We start from the raw sequence: 12,870 nt of genomic DNA on the forward strand, positions 1-12,870 counted from the left end.
ATGGAAAATTGCTTAAACATGAGTAGTAACAATCTAAGTTCAATTGCACAGCAGAGTATAAAACTGCAGCTGGATATTAAAGGAGTAATAGATTCATGTTACCCTCAGTGGGAATAGTGTTACTGGTACAAAAACCTGCTTGTACCACCACAATGAGTGCGCCTGCTGTGCTCAGACTGATGTGTTAAACGTGATGAGAGCATCCAGCTGCTGTCTGCTCCCTCTGTCCTTTCTTATGGATTTAACTGCCAGTTTAGAGGAACCTGCAACTTATTATCTCTCCAAACTGGTTTACAATGAATTATGTTGCAATGTGTAGAAGTTAGTCATCAAAATAATCAATATCAGATAGCAGTAATGATGATTTGTTATCAGTGTTGCTACAGATACAGGTTTTTCTATGCTTGCTATAGATACAGGTTGTGCTAGTGTATAAAGGAAGAATAACACAACTCACTGCTGACATCAGAGATAATGCTGGAGACATTTTTGAAGTTGACTTTCATTTTTTCATCTTGTACACAAACAGAATGAGTCTCTAACATGTTTTTAAATAAAAGTTTAGAACAAATGAGGTGTGAATGAGGTCTGTAGAGGATTAGAGTTAGGGTTAGGGACCTACAAAGGGTTAAAGTCATTACCTGCCTGTTGCAAAGTTGGTTCTGAAAGTTACTTATTGTAGTGTGCATTATTTTTAACTACTTTCTAATAAACTACTGCACTTCTCTGAGTGAAGAAATATGGTCCATGATGGAGCACATACGTAGCTGAGTGGTTACAGTGCATGCCATATAACCACAGTTTCTCTGTTTTGAATGAGGCAAGGGGCCTTTGCTGCATGTCACACTTATTTATCTCTCTCTCCCCTCGTTTCCTGTCAGCATCTATGCCACCAACTGTCAAATAAAGGCAAAAAAAGCCCAAAAAATAATATTACAAAAAAAGAAATATGGGCCATGTATCATGTTTATCACGTTGTACCAGATCCAGGTGCAGATACAGAGTTTAGAAGATTTGAAGCACTTTCTGTTATCAGGAAGTTAGATAGTCTTCTGTGTGAGCTTTCTGGTTCAACTTGTTTCCAGTGTTGAAGGAATTTTTGAAGCACGGTCAATAATTTTGATGATATCTTGGAACAAACCAGTTGATTTGTGTTCAGGAAAGTTAAGATATTCACTCGTATTGTGGGGAAATAGACATTTTATAATCCTTATATCATATTTTTATTCTAACAAGTTAAACCAGATCTGGTAATATCCAGTTTCTCAGTCATGAGGTTTAAAAAAAAAAGGGAAATGAAGTACTTCACATGCAATACTGAGCTATTGTACCTTTTCTATCAGCTGTGATTTGATATTGTGTGTAGTTCATATTGTGATTAATAAACATTTACTCACAGACTTCTGCTGGGATGAAAGAAAAGAGGAAGTAAGTTGATCCAGGTTCAGTGGGGAGGATCTTCTACACGGGGGGCAGCACAAGTTCACAATCTGAAGAGAAAAAACAAAATTTGTTTTAGCTCAGGCGGGGAAACACATTTTTTATTCATGTCCGACTAAAATTGGGGGATGAGATCTATTTGCTGACAACTTTCCGAGACACTTTCAAGGTTGCGGTCGGTATTTGTTCAGTGGCCATTACAGCTCGCCTTCGATCGCATCGCCAAAAATAAAACTAGTTCTGTCAAAACCAGATTTGTTGCCCGATTGAACCAATAATAGAGGTGTTCTCTGTCCCTGTGTGTGTGTGTGTGTGTGTGTGTGTGTGTGTGTGTGTGTGCCCTCTGGGAGGCGCATCAGAATAAAGCATGAATAATTTCTTTAGAGGGACGGAGCAGCTGTAGCCCTTTCACATGAAAATGAGCATCGCCCACAGCCACAAACACTCACAGAAAGAGCCTTCAGTCTAAGTCTCATCACTTTCTCCACACCGACCGCCAAATTTATTCAACTTAAATTTCAGATATCTGAATCACGCTGCTTGAGAAAACATGACTCATTGTCTTTTTTCGAACAACAGTTTGCTCTAAAAACGTCCTAAAAATATCAGGACCTCTCTTTAACCTTGAATCACTAAATTGGAGAATAGCTATGACGTAAATGTGTCTGAAAAACGTCTAATTTTAGGGCAATATCTCCATTTCTGGAATACATGATGAATCAATACAATCTTAACCCCCTTTTTTCAAGTCTTTTCAAGGCTCTGTTAGATCTAAGTGATAAACTTTTATAACCTCATATCTGTTTTATAGCTTAATATGAAGAGAAATATCATTTTCACATCGTAAATTATTAAATATGACAATATTTGAGCTGGTAAATGTCAACCAGATCGAATTCCAGTGTGGATATTTTATCTACTGTGATTTAAACCTGTACATGATAGAAGATTTTATCCATCATGAGGGTTAAAGTCATTTAGATATAGCTGAGTAATGAAACGTAACCAAATAGGAATGCCCTACTATCATGTTTACATTTTGTTAGCTTCTTCTTCTTCTTTTTTAATGTTATCACTATTATTATGATTATTTTACTCATTGTTCTGAATGTTCAAAGCTTAACAGGTTAAGATTATGTAAGCTTGCAGGTTGCAGCAAATAAACACCTGCTGCCAGCTGTTTACCTTACAAAGCAGCTGGATTAAAGAGATTACATGAAAATCCATCTTGTCAGGCTTCAAATTATGAACCGACTGTGGTTCAGACAAAGCGGCGTCCTGTGAGGAAGTAGTGGCAGCTACAGCCTTCGTTCAGGTGTGATGACAGTGAGAGATTACCTTTTAATAAATAATGATAGACAGTTCTTTTTAAAGTGTTAACCTCTGTTTCTAAACTTCATATTCAAAGTAGAAACCCTCAAGACTAACCATGAACTGGCTGATATAATCCAATCAGCCCCCGAGAGAGAAGGGCCCAACAGGTTTTTAAAAATTATAAGATAAGACCTAAATCAAACTGAGCTTTAAACAATCACAGACAAAACAGAGAGTGATGTTTCCGTATAAGCAGCAGGATACGCTGAGATACTGAACAGTTTGACATGTTTTCTGCAAAACATGTTCCAGAGTGCGTTCGCACCCGATGATAAACTTTTCAGCAAGCTGTTGACGGAGAAGAAGAGAACAAAAGAGGATAACAAACCTTACTTAGCAGTGTGTGTGTGTGTGTGTGTGTGTGTGTGTGTGTGTGTGTGTGTGTGTGTGTGTGTGTGTGTGTGAGAAACTGCTTCTTGTTCAAGTTAGCAGCACTTCCTTTTGTTATTTCAGGAAGTCTCTTAAAAGAGTCGGCCTGACTGACGGCAGTAAGCTTCTGCCAGCTTGGATCTGTGGCTGCACTTAACATCTGGCCTGGCTGCGTTGTTGCTATAATCACACTTTAACACAACACTAACATACACTGACCTACAGTATGCAAGTACGTCTCTATAAGTCTTGCACATTAGCATTAGCACTATCCTCGGTAAGAGCATGCATATGAGTCAGTATCACTCTGCTGTCTTAACCCCAACCTCAACCCTTACTCTGCTTTACCTTAAATATAAATGAAACCTTTAAGAAGACACAGCATACACATTTACAGTACAGATCGGTATATTAATTCTAAGGCTATATCTTTGCATGATTTACAGTTAAAAACACCTTACTTATCCCATACTGGCTCTTTTCTGCAGCCCCTCAGTTCAGCCTCTGTATGTTCCTGCAAAATCTTAAATATGAAAGTGGATAACGCATAAAACCTCAGCAACCTCAGAAACCAAGGCTATAAGGAACAGATGTCATTTGTGGGCAAGAGTGAATGATATGTCGTCATTATGAGGAGGAAGTGTAACTTTGCTCTCAGGGAGACTCCCCTCATGTGTGTGTTGGAACTTTGACCATGTTCATTGTCATTGATATCGACCGATGCACGAGCTCAGGTATTGGATTCGGTATCGTAAGCAATGGGACTTTTGCTGCAGGTAATCTCTCTCTCTCTCTACCTCTCTCTCTACCTCTCTCTCTCTACCTCTCTCTTTCTACCTCTCTCTCTCTCTACCTCTCTCTCTACCTCTCGCTCTCTCTACCTCTCTACCTGTTTCCTGTCAGCTTCTCTGCCACTAACTGAAAATATATAAAGGCTAAAAAATAAATAATAATAAAAAAAGGCTCCTCTCAAAGCTGAACATATAAGAGAAAACACCACAAACACACCATTGACCTTTAGTCTGAATTCGCTTTCATTCTTGGTTAAAACATATAACACCAATGAGATAGTTCCACTTACAATACCCCAAAATGTTGTACAATGTGACTGCTTCATGCTAACAACATTATCCGTCTTTTGCATTGATTATTTTGCAGTTGCAACTTTGCATGTTGGCAGCTTGAGTTCTCACCACTGCTGTGAGAACTCAAGGGGGGAGGTATTTCCTGCCTTGACCGCACTGAAATGACTGTCAGGGGTAAAAGAGCAGAAGTGCAAGGTGTCTTTGAAGATGGGTGGTTTTCATAGACATAAACCATGTCAACTGCAGCTCGAAGTGTCAGCACAATATAACAAAAGACAGGCATCTTTTGCGGTGAGATGTGACGCAGGAGAAATGAAAAAAAAAAAGAAAAAAGTCCAGTCTGAGTCGTATGAAGACTCTCGGTGAAAAGCAGAAGTCCGCTGTGCAGAGTCGAGTTGTGAGTCTCTCTTTGACTGACCCTGAGGAGAAACTGCAAGCACCAGTTCCTATGATATGAAGGAAGTAATCAAAGAGGAGTTGCTGACAAGGAACAGGAGGCTCGAGCTGGTGGTTTACTAAAGATACATTCATGGAAACACAAGTCGACAAGGCTGAAGTGTCATTTAGTTGAGATGTATAGCACCGAAGCCAACTTCCTAAAAACTATCTCTCTCTTTTCACAGTATGAGGATAGCTACAGAGCTGCAAAGTGCAAAGACTTCACTACTATACGGATGCAATTAATAGAAACTTGTCATAATTGAATCTGTCCTGCAGAATAATTGCATTGAGTATAGATGATGGATGAAGAGCTGCAGCAATAACTATTATCACACTGGGACAGTCCTTAAAGTATTATTAAATGTAGTTTCTTTGGATTGGATTTGGCAAGTTGATGTGAAAGTTTGCATACAGATACAAGATACCAACATATCATCTGATTTTGTTCTACTTTCAGAGGAAGCTGACAGTGATTAATTACTGTTTGTCTTCCAAAACAAATAAGCAATGAATATTTTATTTATTCATTTAATTTGGGAGTTCTGATGCAACTCTGCAACATTTCAGGGCTTTAATTATACATCCTGACAGCAACCATGAAACAATTAGTTGATTAATCCATTAATAAATCATCAGAAAATAACTATCTTCTGACATTTTTGTTTGTTTCAGGATCTTGAATGTAAGAATGTGCTGCTTTTTCTTGGTCTAACATTATAGTTAATTGAGTATATTTGGGGTTTTGTGGACACATCAAGGCATTTAATGATGCCGATTTGTGCTCTAGGATACTGGGAATGGACATTTTTCACTGTTTTCTGTCATAAATTAACATAGAATCTATTAATCGAGAAATTAACTGTGAGATTAACAGATAACCAAATGAAATGAACTGTTACCTTGATTACAATGGTTGGAAACAATTGGGATAATGTAACCACACAACAAAACAAAATATAAGTCATAAGCCTAACCCTTGTCATGCAGTAAAGTTGCATATTATACCTTTAAAAGATAGTTTGCCAAGAAGTTGCCAAAGTGAATATTGGAGACAGATCCATGTGACCATGACCTCATCTGAGGAGATGTAGGCATCAACCAATGAATCACCAGAATCAGGAGACAAAAAAAACGCAATGTGAGTCACCTCGATGAAGTCATAGTTTCATTAGAAAGAGAGTAAGCGCACCACAAATTCCTCTGTAATTGCCTAAAATAGATACTTAATTCTGCAGCAATCTGTTGTTTTGCTTCCATGACGCTAAACTGTGACGAGAAAACTAAAGTGAAAGGACCAGAACAAACTAATTCTGGCTGACTCAATATATGTCAAATAATTTAAAAAAAAATGAGTATGAACAGGTTTGCTCAAACTCACAACTTATATTGTGAGAAGTTGTTCTCCTGCTATGCATCAGAGGCCAGTGATTGAGCCTCCAGCCATCTGTGCCACAATGAAGCTGTTTGCCAAGACCGACGTTTGTCATCTGCCTCGTTTGTCAGAGAGGCATCGCGCCTCGACACCGCGGGGCCGCAGGGCGTTCTCACTAAAAAGGGGAAGATCTGCTTGGGGGGGAAAAACAGTATGTTTCACAGCTACATACACACACAAACATACACATGGGGCACATTTAATTATGAAAGATGTTACTGCTCTGTTATATATAATCTACCGGCTCCTGAGCGAGGACGCTATCAGTCTTGGCAAACGACTCGGCCGGTGTGACGAAGCTTTTTGTGCACTTGCAGTCTGGCTACAGTTCCCGGTCTTTGGTTTACATTTGCATTTCACCCTGTAAATATTTCTCTGATTTGAAGCCAACAGCTGAATATGGTTCAGGTCCAACGCTTCCAGGAGCAAATCATATAAAATAATAATAAGGTCAAAGGTCATAGCGCCTTAATATGATGCAGAGGGATCATGTAAGATAGATTGCTACATGGTTTTCTGCAGTGTTTTATAATGGAGGTGCCTCCCCCCGCCCCCCGTCTTAAATACGACCCCTGCTAACATCATCAAATATTCATACAGCTTTTAAGGAAGAAGGGAAAAGAGCAGAGTCCCTGTTTCACACAGGAAAGTGGATATTTCTTTTAAATAAATTGGTCATAAGATGAGATACCTCAGGATAACTATTAGCTAAAATCTAAAATAATATCTTATTTGCTAATCTATTAATCATATCAGTAAGTACCCATGCAAAAATGCAATGTTCCCTGGTTCCAGCCTCTCAGTTGTAAGGATCAATTAAAAAGACAAGGAATTAATTAAATTGCTTAAATAGACAAAAACTTGAGATTAAACTGAGGTTAAGGCATAAAAGCAGTTTACAGTCTTCCACTGGTCGATTATTCTGCCAATCAAACATACTGTTTCTGTGCTCCTACTGGCTAGTTTTACACTGTGTATGCTTGTTTGGGGCATCTGCCTTTGTCCTGCTCAGGAGGTGAGAGTCCAGAAACTCCACCCCGCTGGGATGTGACAGTGTTTATATGAAACAGACATCGCTGCACTCAGACACGCAGCTGAGCGACTCACTGTTAACTTGTCTGTCCAAGTTAATTAAAAGCATCTCCACTCCCTTCGGGTCCTCAGCAGCTCACCTGCCAGGTGTGAAGTCAGGTCAGGGTCAAGAAGCCCCGCCCCGCTGGGTTGTGACAGTGTTTATATCAAACAACCCCAGCTGCATTCAGACACAGAGCTGAGCAGCTGTTTATTCAAAGTTTATTAAAATGAGTATATTAAACGTATCGCATGTCCAAATCCTACCAAATTCAACACTGCACCTCCTTGGGTCTCTATCAATACACCTGTTAAATGTGAAGGTGATCGGAGGAACAGTTCTCGAGATATGCAAAGGACAAACATACTAATATATCAATTTAAATATGTGATTAAACAACTGGTGGATCAATTCAATAGAAAAATACTCCATATCAATTCTCATAATTGACTATTTAAGCCAATAATTCACAGGCTCCATCTGTTTTGTGTGACTATAAATAAAACATATTTTGGACAGTTGCTCTATCAAAAAAAAAGCTATTTGAAGATGACATTTTGATTGGCATTTTTCATTATATTCTGATCAAATGATTAATAAGTTGGGAAATAAATTACCAGAGCTCCCTATCCTTCTGCTCTGTTTTCACAACAGCAATATTTATTCATCTCCAGGCTTATATCCTTCACTTCCTGTCTGCCTGCCTGTCTACTGTAATAAAGACAGCCTTTAATCCTGCCACCAAACTAATATTGGCCAAATATTAAAGTGTCTGGTACATTTGTGTCACTCTCCAGCCACAAAACAAATCACATTATCTACTGAGTGAACATTTACTAGCCATTTGGTTGGTGGACAAAAAAAACAGCATGGTTTTAACCCTTACATACTGTTTAGGGTCAAATTTGACCTATTACAGTACCTATGTTATTAACCTATGGGTTAGGGTAACGAGCATTCATGTTGTTGTATTCATCATATTCTATAAAATGTGTGAATGTGAATTGGTGTACAGACTAATTACGAGTCAGAATATTAACTTTATGTAAGGGTTAAGCACTTAATTTAAGGGTTATGCCTTTAAAGTGTTATAAAACAAGGTAGAAGTCCTCTTACCTAGCACTGGCATTATTCTACAGCTGGTGACTGTGGTGCTAAAGCCATCCTTCATCAGTACAGTGCTCACTCGTTTGTATATGTCCTACATTTGAGCAAGAATCTGTATGTTAAACATTAAAAGATAAGCTATGAGAACACACAGCATGATTGTGCATTTTCCACCGAGTGCATAAAACACAGCATCAAAACATCAAACCAACGCCACGAGTGTTTGTATGACATCAGTGTTTCAGGGTTGATGATGGTGATGATGATGATGATATAAAGAAGGAAAAAAAAGCCCATTTAAAACAGATGGCAGCCTGAGTTTACGGCACATACCCGAGGATGTCTGCTCCGCTCTATCTGCTGCCGACGGATGTAAACAAACTCACGCTGCAGACGCCGTCACGAGGCAAAGACACTGCAGCTGCCCGCTGGCCCTCGCCCTCTCCTCTCCTCTCCTGCTTTCCATCTTCCTCTCTCTCTCTTCCCCCTCTCTCTCTCTCTCTCTAACAGCTCGCTGCTTCCCAAACATTCGAGCCAATTAACTCTTTCTCTGCCTCGTCTGTCTGCAGCAAAAAACAGCATCTCCTCTGCCACTGGGGAAACATCCATCTAACTTTCTTTTCTCTCTCTCTCCCTCTCTCTCTCTTCTCTCTCTCTCTCTCTCTCAGGATATCAGTTCTGTCTGCTGCTCTCATTTCTCCAAATTTAGTCTGTTTATTTTACTGCATGGACTCGGCTTAAAAAAAGACAGTATTGGGAATGAAAACAATCCTGCATATCAAATCGGTGCATCCCCATATTCCAGAAGTGTAATTAAATTCACTCATCTATCACATTTCTGCCTAATAGTGTCAATATTTGTGCTGATATAATACACTTTTTTGATTTTGACAATAAAGTTTTACTAGAAAAGTCTATGTTAATGTCATTTTGTGCCACTGTTGGTATTTGACAGTTTTTGATACTGCAGCTTTTTGGTGTAATAGGCGTAACAGGAAGAACAAGCCTGACTAAAGTGATTTATAAAGCATAAGATAATTAAGATAATGACTTGAAACTCACCACTACACTAAGCTGGCTCTGCATTTTAGACCAGAACAGATGCAAGCAGGTAATCTGATCAACATGCAGCTTAACAGCAGAGAGAGAAAAGATGGAAAAGTGTAGTAAAATTTAGTAATTATAGATAACAGCTTTTAAAACTGCACTGTGAAGTTACATCAGTCACATTTTTTGCAGGATTAAAATGCTAAAATGATACGACAGATATTTTTTGCAGTGTGGAGATGGCTCGAACACAAAGACCACGGAGAGACAAATCACGTTTTTTGCCATGCTCCATGTGGTGGTCCTATCTTTGGCATGCAAACACACACAAACACACACACAAACACACAGTGCAGGTTTCACTCTTCTTTTTTGATGCCTCTCCATTTTCCCCCCAATGCTCATCAATAATGAATTACACATGAGAGCTCCCAGCATCAGCAGACCAGTGTGTGTCTGTGTCAAACCACATCAACTTAACACACTTTAACACAGTGTTTGTGTGTGCACCTGTGTGTGTGTGTGTGTGTGCACCTGTGAAGGAAACACACACACACACACACACATAGAGAGAGTATGTTTCCATATAAATATGTTTTGCAACTTTACAGCATGAAGAAGGGAGTGTCTACTGTTAATAATTAAGATGAAGAGAAAATAAAGAGTCCAAAGACAAACTATGAAATCTGATTTGAGACATTAATCTTCTTACTTTGATTACAGCTACAATCTCAATAACATATCAGACACATTTTCTTCTCTAATTGTCTTTAACTGTGAAAATAAGTCATACAAATAATGCTAATAGTGAATTTAAGACTGAGATAAAACATAACTTTCCCTTAATTTTTCCTTCTCATTTCATCCATTTCTTTAATATAAAATATCTACTCATTGCTCTTGTATTTCTATGTAGCTGTGGGACAATCTCTTCTATTCCTTAAATGCATCATTGTGTATTATTTATCTGCAGAAATGTTTTGTAACCAGTTTTTTGTTTACCTGATGAGGGCTGATGGGTAATGGAGCGACCCTATGTTTTGGTGAAGAGGGGTGACGCACCTCGTTAACTTCCCCCTGAGGTTCTCGCTATCATTATGTATGTCTCTCCTCGTTATGTAAGCTATAAAGATATATATGTGCCTCTCTTCCTCTCCCATCCATTTAAAATAGACAGGCAGCAGACGGCTCACATCTGTCATAAATATCACACACACGTGCTCGCTGTATACATGTGCACCTGAGCGACAGAGCAAAGAGGAACAAAGAGGGTTGTATAGACATAAAAACACAAAATGCATCAAGATAGGATATAAAAGCAACACGTGGCAAACTAAAAAGATCATTAAAAGCATTAAATTGGAAATAAAATTAAGCTAAAATAGAATATGACAGATAAAAACTGGAGAATATAAAGTTATAGTGCAGTCAGTGTGAGATATTAAACCTAAAATATGGATTTAATGATAAAAAGCTGTTGCAAATAGAAAAGTCTTCAGCCGTGATTTAGAAGAACTGTCTTCCCAACAATCTGGTGATCATTTTATTATTTTCAGCAACCGACGACGCTGATGGTTTGCCACAGCATGCTTTGGCTGTCAATTCACACAGGAGTCTGACTGTTTAAAAAAGGTGAGAAACATGCCAATTAGCTCAACTGTGAAGGTAGAGTACATATAAAAGGATGCTGCTTGGCCCCACTGACTCCAGCCACACTTTAAATTAGATCAAAGTTGGATTGTGTCATTGAAATGTTCACAAAGGAGCCGAATCTAATTCATACCTTCAATATAGCTGCTCTAGACTAATTTAGGTGGCTCTTTCTCGACTTAATCCAAGAGGTGATGTGATGAAATGCAGGAAATTTGTCATAAATTTCAACCCCCAGACCCCTCCACGCCAATTATATATCCTTTCGAGATCCCCCCCCCTGCCGCCCCCACCCATTGTAAGACACAACCAGGCGGCCGTGCATGTGCCTGTTGTTTGATGAGAGCAAGGACGACAGACGAGGGTGAATCAACAGGCTTCTGCTCGACCCTCTTGGGGCTGAGTGGGAGAGTATGATGAGTCACCGCGTGCGCACACACACACACACACACACACACACACACACACACACACACTTTAAATTATGACGGAGGAGGATATCCAAGCAATTTGATTTCAAATCTCATCACACTCAATCAGCACAGCTCTGACGGTGTGAATGGCCTGTGTTGTTAAATATGCATCACATACAATTTAAAAACCTGTTCAACTGAGCCAATTAACAACAAAACTCACTATAATTGCCTCATTTATTATTATTCTTTTAAACCTTAGATACTGTTCAGGGTCTAATTTGACCCAGTTTTCCATTTGAGAGAAGAAAACACACCTTAAAAACTGGAAGAAGAAGGAAATACTGACATTAAACTGCTTATTAAAATGAATAAATGAATTGCTGTCATGTTGCCAGTCAGTGTCCCCGACAAGTTCCAGACTGGATACGAGGCAGAGACATTTAATCTGACACCTCTGACAAACTGCTGCTATTATTCTTGTCGGAGTTAGGAAGAAAAAAAAGGCCTCTGACACATTTACAGCATCCGTTTTTTTTCCACAAAAGGTAACAACACAACAACAAATCTGCAAGCAAACGTCTGGAGAATTGGCTCATTCTGGACAAAGAGAGTGACGAGTGATGATTTATGTAGAAGTAGAAAGATTGGGGGTTTCCAAGACTGCAGGTAGAAGAAAACCAAGATGGAAAAAGTGCAGAGGGGTGTTTCAAAATAAAAGGAAAATGATTAGATTTGGGCTATAAAACAGAAACTCAATGGTTGCCATGTCTGAGTAAATACTGAGACACTAATAATGATCCCAACGATGTCACATTTGTTGCTGATTCAGCAGATTTTGAGCATCAAAATTCATTCTTGAGATTTAGGCAGAGTAAATGTAACAAACTATTCCAGCTCTATAGTCTACTTACCAGCTTTCTGAGCTTTCAACCACCTCTCTTGCTACTCTTGACTCCCTGACTTCCTATCTTTGACTCTGGTCTTTGACTTCCAAGGCCCTTTCCAAAACCTTCCTGGAACAGAGACGTAAGCCTGTTAGACTGTGAGGACATGAGGCTGAAAAACTCAAAAAGTCAGTAAATTACAGCTCTGATCATTTTGTCACACACACTCTGAGACTAAGTCGTAATTATGAACGATATAAAGAAAGTTAAGTTTGCTTTTAATATACAGTCATAACTTCCCCCCGACACCAAAACAAAGATAATCAATAATTTCCTGTTAAGTTTGCTCACTGTTATAATTGTCAACCACAAGGTTTCAGGTCAACTTCTGCATCATGATGGCAGAAATTACTCTTAACTATTTTGCTTTTGCTTTTGAATTGTGTCATGTGGCAAGTTTTAGCTATAAGCTGTTCATAAGTTTACAATGAAGTTACACTTTTTTTAAGAGGATGGAAGAAATTTGTTTGTTTGTTTGGATCCATCTATTTCA

At 38.8% G+C, this 12,870-nt stretch overlaps 1 protein-coding gene across 2 annotated transcripts in view; it reads right to left on the minus strand.

Annotated features, from left to right (window-relative positions):
• Positions 1 to 12,431, minus strand: part of LOC128354130 (inositol polyphosphate-4-phosphatase type I A-like) — a 52,732-nt gene extending 40,301 nt beyond the window's left edge. For both annotated transcript variants that reach the window (XM_053314386.1, XM_053314385.1), the window contains exons 1-2: positions 12,345 to 12,431; positions 1,398 to 1,490 (exon numbers count right to left, since the gene is read on the minus strand). The gene's annotated coding sequence lies outside the window, so the exon portion shown is untranslated. The remainder of the gene's footprint in view (positions 1 to 1,397; positions 1,491 to 12,344) is intronic.
• Positions 12,432 to 12,870: the final 439 nt, after the last annotated feature.

Source organism: Scomber japonicus, chromosome 24 (genome assembly GCF_027409825.1).
Source record: "Scomber japonicus isolate fScoJap1 chromosome 24, fScoJap1.pri, whole genome shotgun sequence".
Classification (NCBI taxonomy): domain Eukaryota; kingdom Metazoa; phylum Chordata; class Actinopteri; order Scombriformes; family Scombridae; genus Scomber; species Scomber japonicus.